The sequence below is a fragment of the Alosa alosa genome, chromosome 16, assembly GCF_017589495.1.
Source record: "Alosa alosa isolate M-15738 ecotype Scorff River chromosome 16, AALO_Geno_1.1, whole genome shotgun sequence".
In the NCBI taxonomy this organism is placed as follows: Eukaryota; Metazoa; Chordata; class Actinopteri; order Clupeiformes; family Clupeidae; genus Alosa; species Alosa alosa.
The window spans coordinates 23,793,258-23,806,891 of record NC_063204.1 but is presented as its reverse complement, the minus strand read 5'-3'; positions in this window follow the sequence as shown (position 1 = coordinate 23,806,891).

Sequence of the window (13,634 nt, the reverse complement as noted above, 5' to 3'; positions counted from 1 at the left end):
GACTACAGTGTCCCTACAAACATGGGGGCCTATCTGTCATTAGTGAACTGATTTGGAGTGGCACCCTTGCTTCTATGTGAATAGAATATGGTTGCACCATATAAAGTGGAGGTTTTAACGGCATTGGGAAAGCAGCCTATCCACATACTCAAAAAGAGATGCAGAATGTTTACTAATTTGATAAATTAGACATGGCATGCAAAAGGAACATTTTTTTAACTGCCTCAATATAGGAGATGTGCTATTTAACTTTTTTTTTTTTATAATTCATGGACAAATAACCATATGACCACTTGTAGTATATTAGAGTGCTCCTGTGATTGCATGTTCAACACTGCCAGTTTGGAATGAAAGTCTTGAGGGAAAAGATGCAAAGTAACGAGCAAAATATTAGCACAGTTCATTACCTCAGGCCTGCGGACCATGGAGATGTCTCTAAAGCACATTGGCACTCCAATGCTCATTAGGCTAGCGGAAAACACCACACCAAAAAACCAGAGAGAGGAGACAACATTCTGCAGCAGGGGAAGTACTGGCTGTGACACGGGCTAGTGTCTGACTCGGCTGCCTCGGCCCCTTTTATGAGCTTTCTTTGGGCAGATTAATGGCAAACGGAGGAGGGCATGAAACTTCAAGACTGCAGGCAATGAAAATGGCTCCTCCGAGTGCAACAGTGCCCTTCTGTAGGCCCTCCGTCCAGGAGAATCACTCAGCGATGGCCTCTTACTGTGATTATATAAAATGGACTGACACGTATGAAAGGAGAGGGATGGGATCGAGAGAAACCGCTATACAGCACCAATAAGCATTGGAGTTTCAAAGAGGTTTATAGAGCACATTTAGGTTAACCATAGTTTGTTCAGTATGATTTCGGTTCAAAGGTTGTAGTCATATACCTTCATGAAGGCAGTTTTCAAGCTAGCAGTTGGAAAGTGATATGCGTCAGGCATTGCAGCCACTCTACATTCATCTCCGGATGAGGGATTGTTAGCTCTGAATATGGACAGATTAAATGATCATTCTCTCTTTTGGCAGCTAGTAATTAGGAGGGAAAATCTCTAAAGAAATGAGTGATACACCTCCCATTTCATGTACAAATAAATGGACCTTACATATTCCATTCATTCACATTTTGTTTCTCTCAGAGATGGTCCTATCTACTCTATTTGTATTTTACTAGCAGTCAATATGACATACCTCTACTGATCCATACTATAAACGACTATTTCACTTCTGTTCCATTATTCCACTTGTGGGATAGTCTTGTTTTATTCACTGCCTGCAATGCACTGCCATTGCAGCATAGCTGTGATCCCTATGCAATTCTTCTCTTCAGTTAGTTTCATATCTACCAAAGGTCCAGTGTGTGTTCTATGTGATACCTCAATGGTCACTAGAATTAGAGTTTCTTAAAGGAGTGACACACACTGCATCACTTTCTTCAAATGACCGCACATGCTTTTATTGACCCTCTTCTATCTTCATGCAGTCAATTCAACAGTGCCTGGACACATGTGAGCCACCATGATCACAAGAGGGAACACTGAACAAGGAGACCCACAGTAGAGCACTTTTCTCTCTCTGTCTGTCTCTCTCTCTCTCTCTCTCTCTCTCTCTCTCTCTCTCTCTGCAATTGCAAAGCTGTCCTGAACACACATCAATCAGTAGGCAGCTATAAATGCAGTGCAGTCCTCTATGCATGCTGTATCGGTCATAAATAAATAAATAAATCAATCAATCTAAATACTCCATACTGTTAGCTTCACATGGAGTTTCTGCCCTCATCAGACCCTGATTGCACCCATATTAGAGGGCTGGTGCTGCTCAAAGCAAAGGGACTGGATCAGACACGGCCAGGACAATGCCAACCGTTCAGGGAGCAGGCAGCTTTTATCTTCCCGAACAATAGTGTGAAGAATGTGGCTGCTTGTGCCAGCATGCAGCAAGGCCTCTAGTGACTGCAGATGCTGTTTTTGGCAAATTACACTTTATTCAAAAATCAATAGGGAGAGGAAGAAGGGAGGGGGGGTGTAGAAAAAAGACCTGGATGGAAAAAAGGGCACCAACACAATGGCTTTTAAATTATGAAGCTGCTCCTGCACCCTGATCCAAACGTGTAACTTGCAGAGCACAGCAGTCTAACGCAGAAGCCCAGTCTTAAATAAGTGCTCGAGCAATTAATGGTGCCCAGAAATACCCACCGTAGCAGATGCTGCATAATGGCAAAGTGCAATTTCACTAGCAGAAAGTAGATGCCTGGCTTCCCTAATTGCTTTGGTGAATATGCCCCTAACACCCGTTACTATGCCCAGTCCACTCTCGTCCCACTGTGTCACCCTCTGAGTAGGACTCAGAGAGGCTGTGGGTGAACGCTATTGTTCTCTGATTGAAATATAGTCTTTGACGTCAGCCACTGCTACTCAGCACTGCAGAAACTAGTCCCTCATGTTAAAAGAAGAGGATGGGGGATTTTAGAGTAGGAGGGAAAAGGGTACAGATTCACATATTAATGGAGACCTAAAGTGATTGTTATTTCCACTTCTGGAAATTATGAAAAATACAGAATCTCATAGGTAAGATTTGAATCGGAGAGTGACAGGTGATGATGAGAGAGCTCACGCACTCTCCGCCATCACGGAAATTTCAAACATCACTTTTTGCCAACATTTCAAATCAGACCCTCACTCCCACACCCCCTTGGGGACCAACCTCCCCAGCTGAGAGGCACTGAACACAGCCAATTAGTGAGGCTATATCCCTCAGTTCGCCATTTCACACACTTATATCCAACACACACACATCACACATGTTTCTCGGGTGCCCATAGAGAACCCTCCACCCTCACCTCCCCTTCAGGTGACAGAAGCAGGTTTCCTGATCTGTGCCTTCATTCCCCCCGTCAGTGCAGGCGCTTGTTAGCATCGGACTGACAGCCAGGCTGGGTGCTCCTTGGTGCTTTGAACACTTTCCCTCATTAGGGGAGCCTAGTAACAGCCTCAGCATCAGGTTGGCTGAGGAGGGGTTCAGCGGTACCCATAATGGCTCGGCTGACTAATGCACCCCTCGCTGCACTGCACAGCGCTTTTTACGCAGGAGCGCTGCTGAGCACAAGGTGGAAGCTAAGGCTGAAACACGCTAATAGGGTATTATGCACTTACACACCGCGCCGGGCCTCTGAGGAGACCGGCCGTACAGATGCCATGGCATAGCGGCCTTTGATGCATGTTTCTGCCTCCTCTAATGGCAAAGCTTTTGAATGAGAACACAATGAGGAGGTATGCTAAACCAAAGACATGTAAAATATGTCAAATTACAAGTTTCAGGGATTTGAAAAGAGAGAAAGGACTAGAGATATGTCAAGGTGGAATATGCCAGCAGACAGAAATTACTAAGAAGGTTTCATACAAAACAAACAACCCCACATCTATTTTACAATGAATGGCCAAGGACATTGTATTGTCCACTACACTGCAGCGTAGTGTGCTTATGGCATTAAAGAGGAATTCCTAATGGAACTAGGAATAAGATGTTGAAGCAAAAAACAAAAAAATTCAAGTGAAGTATAATGTGTGTAGTTGTGTGTAGCCTGTCGTAGACAGAAATCAATGTGATTTTAACACACACAGATGCACACACACACACACACACACACACACACGCGCGCGCGCGCATACAGACGCAGACGCACACACACACACACACACACACACACACACACACACACACACACACACACACGCGACACACACACACACACACACACACACACACACACAGAGTGAAAGTAAGGAAGAAGAGTATTCAAATATAGGAAATGACAAAGACAACTTTCAGACCATCGTTCAACATCCAACTCTCTCTGCTCAGCTTCACTGTGTCTGACTGTAATGGTGCAAGCTCCCTCTAAACTGTGGACATGCCAGAGGCAGAATGGTGGGTTCAACTCAGGATCCTCACTCCCCTCTTTCATCCTGGCGAGTCACTGTTGCCTAAGGCTGGCTCAGGGTGGGCCTTGCTGAAGGGGATCCTTCAAGGCGTGCCCTTTCTTTGTTTTTTCTAACTTGTTTTAGAACTACAGTTGAGGTCACTTTGACTTCCTAAAAGCCTTACCAACCTCAAGGCACTATAATTGGCAAATAAATTGCTTTCCAAACTATGTTTCCATAATATAGCATTGATTTGAGCCCTTGCTACACAGCCATATCTATTGAAAAAATTCAATAACACTCACACACGCTTACTATTTATAAATAAACATGCCAGTTATGAGCTAAAACTTATTTGTGGATGCAGGGACATTCAGCATGGCATATATCCATAAATTCTTATGAGTAAGTAGTTGTTAGTGTCATCTGTTGTGCTTGTTGAATGCCTGTAGGCTCATGGTTTCCCTTATCCGAGAAAAAGTCTCCAAGATCAGGTCTATGAAAGTGATTTTTTAACTCATTTTGCTAGCAAAGTTAATATAACATCCTTTACTCACACACATACAGTACACACACACACACACACACACACACACACACACACACACATTCATACATCAGGGAGTGAGTCATTTTCATATTGTAATTGTGATTGCTGTGGCCCACACAGCACTGTAATTGGCCCAATAGCCTGGCGCACCCTTCAGGGGGCTGAGCTGCTATTAGCACGATGCTGCAAAAAGCGTCCCTGAATATTACATGAAATCAATCAGTGCCGGCAAGAATGAGGAGTTTTCAGTGCAAGGAAACCACATGGAGAGTGAAAAAGGGAGTCTGTTGTATTGTCTCAGAGAGAGCGTTTACACACACACACACACACACACACACACACACACACACACACCCACACACACACACACACACACACAAAGAGCCAAGCATTTGCCAACAAACAAACACAAACACCACACACACACATAGACGCTTTAATGTTTCCCCACACACCATGCTCAAAAGAATAATCTCCCCCATTGTTCGCTTGTCACCATCTATCCTGTTGCACTCTTGTCATTTCAGCAGCTTTCTGCCCGTGCTCAATAGACCATGTCTGCACCAGAGCACTGCACTCTGGCCATGCAGGCACGTTGTGGGGGCGGCTGCAGAGAGCACGGCAAGTGGAGAGGAGAGATGTGGGGGGATGCTGCAGGGGGTAGATGAGGCCTGTCTCACACATTATAGTTCAAAGATCAAAGCTTGTTCTGTCTACAGTGGCTTACTGTATGTACGGTAAGGTTGTCCATACAGGGCTTTCTCAGGTTGCAGTCGCATCCTTCCCAGAGTCTTGGAAGCTTGGAAGGAATACACACACACACACACACACTCACACACACATGCTTTTATGTATGAATGAGGTGCTGCCATTGCTTTCTGAAAGGGTATGGACACAAACCCCTCACACATACACACGTACACACACACGCGCGCATACACACACACACACACACACACACACACACACACACACACACACACACACACACACACACACACACACACACATCTCTCTGTCTGTCTGTATGTCTGTACATAAGTGAGGTGCTCTTTGTAGAGAATGGAGATGAATGGCTTCACTAATGGGTGCTGGTACCTCTGCCAGTCAGTGGTGGGATTGGGTGAGACACACACCAGGCAGACACACCATATTACACACACACCAGGCACACACACCAGGCAGACACACCATACATACACACCAGGCACACACACCAGGCAGACACACCATACATACACACCACCGCCAAAAGGGTTACAGTGCAGCTGATGGGGAATGAAAGTGAGGGAAACAAACAACTATGCAAGCGCACACACACACACACACACACACACACTCACTCTCTCTCACACACACACACACACACACACACACACACGCTAGACACACAGACATAAACAAAACCTGTCCAACGGCTGGTTTGGCAGATGGAATTGGCTATAACAACAACACTCAACTAAGATGGAATAACTGTGTTCAGTGATGACAAGTTACAAGTTGCAAGTTACAATCAGTGTGCTTTCACCTCCACACAGTAATCTAAGCCTCTGCAAACACAGAGGTGCAGTCTGAGTACAGTTATCTATTAGCGAGATCAACTGGATGGTGTTTAGATACTCAGGGCTTTTTGGAAGCAGCTTCAGTGAAATAGGCCCAACGTTGCCACCTAGAGGTGAAAAGACAACGTGCAGGTGGGTACCATTAGCTCTACAGGGATGTGGTCTAATGATCAGGCTCTCCTTTCAGCTGATGACGCACAAAAAACTAGTTTTATTATTAACTACAAAAACCTTCTCTAATAACATCCAGAAAGGTCTTGGTGTCACCATGATGAAAGGAGGGTGTCTTTTGTATGCATCTTTTATCCTGAATGCATTAGGACCTACAGTATCCTATATAACACTCCCTAGAACAGACACACATACATTTAACGCACAGGTAATAAACACTTTCTATGCAGCTGAGCGGTATAATGCAATGACTCACTCAGCCATCAGAACAGAATGGGGACCCGTTGCTTGGCTGGTGAACTCACTCTTGTTTGCTTCATAAAACAAATACAGACTCCGCTGCCTGGTCCAAATCTACGCTATTAAGCTGGACACCAGGGACCCTCTCAGCTCTGTGCTCCGCGCGCTGGCCAAGTGGCGCGGTTATTGTTTGCTTTGCTGTGCTGATGGATTACTCTCGGCGGCGCTAGCAGCGGCCACAAATGTGGCCAGCGCAGACCACTCGTCTGCTCTGGGGGTGGGGGGGGGGTGGCGGATTTATATAGGGCTGTGTCCACCAGTTATGATAAGGCCTCACTGGCTTTGGCCAACCACTGAGTTAAGGGAGGCTGGGGTCCACCCAGGGAACACTTCATCATGTGCGGAGAGAAGTCACAATGACCCAGGCACACACATTACCTTATTGTATTGTTGGGGGCAAACTTACTGGGGGCAGATGATTTTGTCCAACCTCCACATGGCAACCACATTTTACTGCAATATAAATAAAGACACACACAAGCATACATGCACACACACACACACACAGACACAGACAGAATACACACATACACACACACGCACACGCGCACCCACACACACACACACACTGTATACTGTAATTGCCATATTTAGGAAGCTATTTTGTCCTCTCCAGGCTCCTCTTAGCTACCACATGAAAATGACTGCCATGGCCAAAGGAATGTGCTCTACTATGTGCTCTCTGACAGGTGTTCTCTAAGAAAAAATACATTTTTCTAAAGGTTTTTAGTCAAAGGCTGCCGTTGACATTAATGCCTTTTGTGTTGACATACTTTAGCCTACCTATGAGAGAAGAAATTGTCTGACTCTGCTTCCAATGCCCATCTCGCAACATTTCCATACCAAATTCCGAAAGTTAAAGAGAAGAGGGTCATGAGACTTGATCCGTGTTTTTTGGGGGGTCGCCAGACAAAAAGTTTAAGAACCACTGCTATAGAGGTGCTATTGATGACATTTCTACTCAGATGTACCACCAACTGAAACATTTCAAACTACTGCAGTGGAATATATGGTATTTTATTGGACAATACAAAAAAAATGCATAAACATGAAACATGAAACATGTAGTTCATGATAATGTAGATCTAATGATATACATCTACTGATTTTATTACTTAATATATGTATCTCTCTCAAAACAAAATGTATACATTTTTATATGTGTTATAAGGTTATATATAAGGTTAGGATGTAATATTCATCAGGTAATAGAAAAAGAGAATAAAGACCATTAAAAGAGGAAGTAAACTGACAGGATAGCCTGGCTAGCGCCACCACTTCTCAATGAGACGTGGTCTGGGAACCAAACGTTAATTTTCTCGTATTTGAAAAAAATGCCCAGATCCGTTTATTGGGTGCCACGGATATCTATCAAATGCGTCTGTGCATAGCTCATCATCGTCTTGCTTTCCCCCCTGTTCTGTGATTGGTTCCCTATCTCAGGCGAAAATTTGCTCCATGGTCTCCAGGCTGCCTTAGCAGCGTGAATCAAATCGCGCGCAAGGCAGCATGGGAACACCCAGGCTACTGACAGGATAGATACGTTGATAGATATACAGGATCTATCCGTAACGGAAGGCAGTTGCCAGCTACCTTGCTGCCTTCAACTGTCTAACGAGTCACTTGCAGTAGCAGGCATCAAGGTAATACCTATGAACTTTGTTTTGGACCGCCTAACAAGATACAGTAGCAATACAGAATCTCGTCACCAGGATACCGACAGCTGACTTAATCAGTGGGAGTTAAAGCAGAGATGTTCTAAGAATCTTTAGTTGAAGGCAGCATGAAGTATACATGTACATGTAAGCTACCTTCAACATTCAAATCTTAAAATCTTAGAAGGCAGAATTGTATAGAAATATTTGATTCAGACATGCCTGGATGCCTTACTGCTACCAAATGCTATCTTAGAAGAAAGGTTTTTTTTTCTTTCAGTTTCCGACACAGCCAGAGAGAGATAAGATTAGGTTAATAGAAATCGGTCAATACGTTGCCCGGTATAACACTACAGCATTTATTTTCAGTTCAAATGGTCAAATCTTCTGTTTTCCCCTGCATAGAGAAGTGGCCCTCCTTAATCCGCTGTCTGCTTCAACCAGCTCCATTTCCTTCAACCAAACAATTCAAATAACATTTGCAATCAACTTTCATATATAAGTGTTTGTGCAACTAGAGTAATACAATCAGTGTTATATTCTCATTAGAGGCCTACAAGGTGATAAGGGTTCAGATGCCAGCCTGTTTGAGTCTTTCACTGGACCTGTACTACTGAAATCCAGTTTCGCCCATGTGGAAGACTTTTGCATGTGTGTGAATGTTTGAACTGGCCATGGTCCTGAAATGCAGACTGGAGACTGTGCATGTGATGTCCTCAAACAAAACAGCTGTATGTTTAAGTTAAATTTGAGTTAACTGAAATGCTTACTTACTTCCTGAGCAGACCTTTCAGACCAGTCCTCTCCCTCTCGCCAAGGTGCGCTGTTGCCTACCGCTGCAAACATGAACACAGAAACATACAGTAAATATTACCAGGTGGGTTTGCAACATCTTTGACATGCTTCCACAAGCAAAGCCTTTCAAAGTGAAAATAACAAATCTAGGAACTAAACTCACAACCATTACAATCACCACCAGATTTGATAACAAATCAAAATGTGTGTGCATGTGTGTGTGTGTGTGTGTGTGTGGGTGTGTGGGTGTGGCTGTGGCTGTGTGTGTCGCATGCATGCATGTGTGTGTGTGTGTGTGTGTGTGTGTGTGTGTGTGTGTGTGTGTGTGTGTTGCGTGTGGGTGTGTGTGTGTGTGTTGCATGCCTGCATGTGTGTGTGTGTGTGTGTGTGTGTGTGTGTGTGTGTGTGTGTGTACCGTTCCCTTTTTGAATAATTTTGTCCATGTGGTATTTTTGGCTGTCCTGCCATGTTGTCTTCCTCTGAAAAAAGAGTCTCATTAGTGATACACAAACAGGGACAATGGAAACCAATGTAATCTGAATGCCTCATGATGCAGGTTTTTACAGTTTGCTGATACACTATGTACCAGTAGATATCTAGTTTCCATAACTTTGTTTTTACAGCATCCTTAGGGTCATTATGATGGTCATCTGAGGGAGAGATTAATACACCTGTCCCATGTCCACAACACACCACACCACACATGTCCCTTACTCGCCTTTGCTTTTCACTGTTCTAGTTTTGTGTTCTAGTTTGCATGAGTTTGCGAGCTAGTTCTAGAATTTATCATCAATTGTGCTCTTGGTGATTACAGTTGGTTGTTTGCTCACTAGTTTTATCGACAGCATCAGCCATCTTTTGGGTGTTGTTGCACTGAGACAGAACATTTTTAGGACTAGAGAATGGAAATTAATTTTACATACTGTTAAATTTATCATATCTCTCCAGGCTTCGACTTCTTCTCAAGCTCTGTGCCTTTACTCTTCCTGCTTTTACTCCTGAAAGAAAAATGGAAAAATAAGTAATGTCAAATGTCAATTAAATCATTTCAGTTCAATATGTCAGAGTCTTAAGCACTGTAATGTCTTATTTAGAGTACAGTAAACTAAAGTATTTTATGGTATCTAACTGAATTGAATTGAATACTTTAGAGGATTAAAATAAACCTACCTGTACAATCATGTACAAAGTCAAAGCTGCGGCTCCTTTTATGGATTGTGTATGAACTTCGCTGCTTTTTGGCCTCGCCTTTGTCACCGATAGACTCATCAATGCTTTCATTGCCATCACATTCTTTCTCCAGGATTCCTTCATATTTTCTATCCTCATAAGCATTCTCTTCCTCCTGGATGTGGTGTTTGGTACACTGAAGCATGTTGTTGCCTGTGGCTGGACTCTTGAGTTTCTCCTCCATGGGTGGGTGCACAGGAGCATTTGTCCAAATGTCCTTACTATCATTATTTCCTTTGTCCTCAGTGCTCTCTCCAACAGACCTCTCTTGAGCATTTTCTTCTGGAGACATGGAAGCCAGGACGCCCTCGATATCATGTGGATATATGTGGTTGAGAACCTTAATTCCCACCACCTGTTTGCTGTCTTCAGGCACACCACTTCCTTTCTTTTGGTTTTTAGGTTTTATGTTTCCTGGGGCATTATGACAATCGTCAGTTGTAGTCTCTACTGTAAACTGTGGATCGAATGCTTGCTTTTGGTATGTTGCCTGACCATCCTCGCTGGTGTCTAACAAACAGCATGGCTCATTCTCCACACCTTCATTCTTAGTCTCCAATTCTGTACTTTCTGCTGGTGATGTCTCAATCTCTCTATCTATATCAATGAAGTAGTGATGCCCCTTCAACTTCTACCCTCCACACCATGAGGATCTAAGGCAGATGGCAACCCATTCCTTAAGACCTTCATTTCCTCATCTTCATGAACGGTCCACAACTGTTCATCAAGAACAGATTCAACCACTTCCTCCAGCTCAAGTTTCTCAGACTCGTGCTCAGATTCATCACACTGTCCGTCTGCAAATTCAGTCCCCTCACCAGCATGCTCATCATCTTCCTTCATTCCATACGGTTCCTCCTCTCCAACTCCCATGATCCCACAGCCCTGTCCTGTTGGCTCTTCTCTGTAGCTTTCCCGCCACCTCTTCTCTTCGTGATCAACCAGTTGTCTCTTGACCAACTCCAGTAGCCTCATGAACTCTACCTCCTCTCTCTCATTTGTGTTAAAAGTCTCCTCCTGACCAGCCATCTTCACTACTTGTCCTGAGCGTTGCTCCAACAGGCCAAACTCCTGATCTATGCAGAAACTCCTTCCACCATTTTCTTCCACCATCCACTCCATCTTCACTAGGAGATCCTTCACCTGTGCTGCATTCACTGTGTTGATGTTATCGAGGGCATGGTACCTATGCTCACACTTCTCGACCAGGACTTGTAGGGTTCCCCTTACCCTGCAGATGCTGCTTGATACTCTTACTACCCAGTAGGTGTGCCCTGGTAAAGAGCAGGATGGTGTGCTGCCACATTTTCTTCCCAAACAACCCTTGCAGTCTTCCAGCAACTTTCTTATTCCACTCAGCATCAAGGCAGACTGGGAGAGTTAGCAGGAAGACATGAGGGCCTTCTAGCCCCCCTTGTGCAGCACTCCCACAGGCTCTCTCTAGGATACGGTGAGGAGTATCTGGAGAAGACTGGGGGTCCCAGCCAGGGGTGTCCACTATTGTGATGAGCCTGCCATCCAGCATTCTGCTCCTTCGGGTCACTTGCTCTGTGCTGTAGGTCACAGGGAAATCGTGGAAGCCATGATGGTGTTTCCAGCTGAGGTTTTCCCTACCCACTCCTCACCCAGCAGAACGACCTTCAGCTCAGAAGGTGGTTTGTGCCATTTAAGAGACATCCTGAAAAGTATACAGAACAACACAGAATGTAAAAAATCATGGAATTTAATATTTTTGCTTGTTTTGTCCAGGAAAAACCCCATCATATGTCTGATGTCAGCATGTAGCTTCATGAAAGGAAAGACATGGGCGGGGTGGCAAAGGAGAATTTCGTTAGATTACAATCACTGTCATGTGTGGCTAAGTTTCATGTTTGTCTGTTGATGCTTTATGTCTACATGCCTGTCTACTGATGCTACTATGTCTTACAGTACATGTACAGTATGTATTGTTTCTGTCCTCCTATCCTTAAATAAGCTGCCCAGGGATGCAAAAAGGATTTCAGCACAAACTGACAAATAAAGTTGTATCGTATTGTACAACATAGGGCTTTTTTGATTGAGAGAGAAGGAGGTAACATGTGTTTATGCTATAAAAATGTTTGTGCAGTAATTGTTATATAAGCACTGTATTTCCTGGCCAGTGACTTAAAAAATTACTAAAAACTGCTGGGTTTGGCCATTTAAGCTGCAAATCCAAGAACAAGCTAAACAGAATAGTGTCAATGGCTAGCAAAATAGTAGGGAAACCCCAAAAACACCTGACTCAAATATACACTGACAGTATGAAGTCTGGGAGTCACTTCCGAGTGTAATTGTGGCGGTCAAATGTGTATTTAAACAATCCTTTATTCCAAATGCCATCAGTATCCTCAACCAAACCAAGTGACAAACTGAGCTGCCATTTTAATGTATGTAAGCATATTTATTATTTTTTATCCTAATATTTATTCATCTTTTAATACTTCACTTACTATGTCTGAGATGTTGTCTGTGTGTTTATCTATCCTGTATGTCTGGTGAGCCAAAGGAACATTTCCACCTTGGTGGACATTAAATATTTGTTCTATTCTATTCTATTCTATTCTATTCTATAGCCTATGCAAATTAATTTGGCCTTGCGTCGGACTGATAAAGGAGAAAATGACAACAAAGTCCAATAACTGCTCAGTATGAGGAGAAATGGAGAAACACTGGGTTTGTTACAGAAAACTTGATAGGAGCAGGTTATGTTCACAGAGTCAGTTATTGTGGTAACTGACCCAATGTTTAAGAGTTTCCCTCTTTTCACTGATAACAAACTCAGATTTTTAAACTAAACCTGCTTTCTGGAAAAGGCCCCAGGCCCCACCATGGCTGCAGGGAGTTGAGAGGGGGTTAGATCTTTCAGTGTAAGATTTTATTTTAAAGAGGCAATTTGACTGTCCAGCCTGCTTGCCTATATAAATAAATCAGAGGAGGGAAAACAACGTATTAGGGGTTATGTAGTGTTTTAGCTTGTTTTACAATTCACAATGTGTGTCTCCACGGGCGCCATCATTGATGTGTGACATTAGATCACTGCAAAGCAGTGAATGTGGCATTATTTTATATGTTAGAAAAATGAATCAAATTTTCAACATTTTGTCATGCCAAAAGTGGACGTTTCTGTAGAATGAGCGAATGACCCAAAAAAGCTTGTAGTCTATGTCGCCTACCTTTCCAGGAGGATGTAGAATATCCACATACATGTAGCAAGAAGAATCTCCGTCAACATTATAGCTGGCTATTTTCTTCACCCTATGAGAGAGGAGTCAGTCATACTATTATATCACAGCAACTGAATGTTCACAAGAGCACTGTCAAAAAGGAATGAGCATAGGGCACCTTGAGAAATAGCAATCACTAGAACACAGTCCATGACAGAAACATTGTAACTTTATTTTTGTCTTGCCATATTCAGTCGATT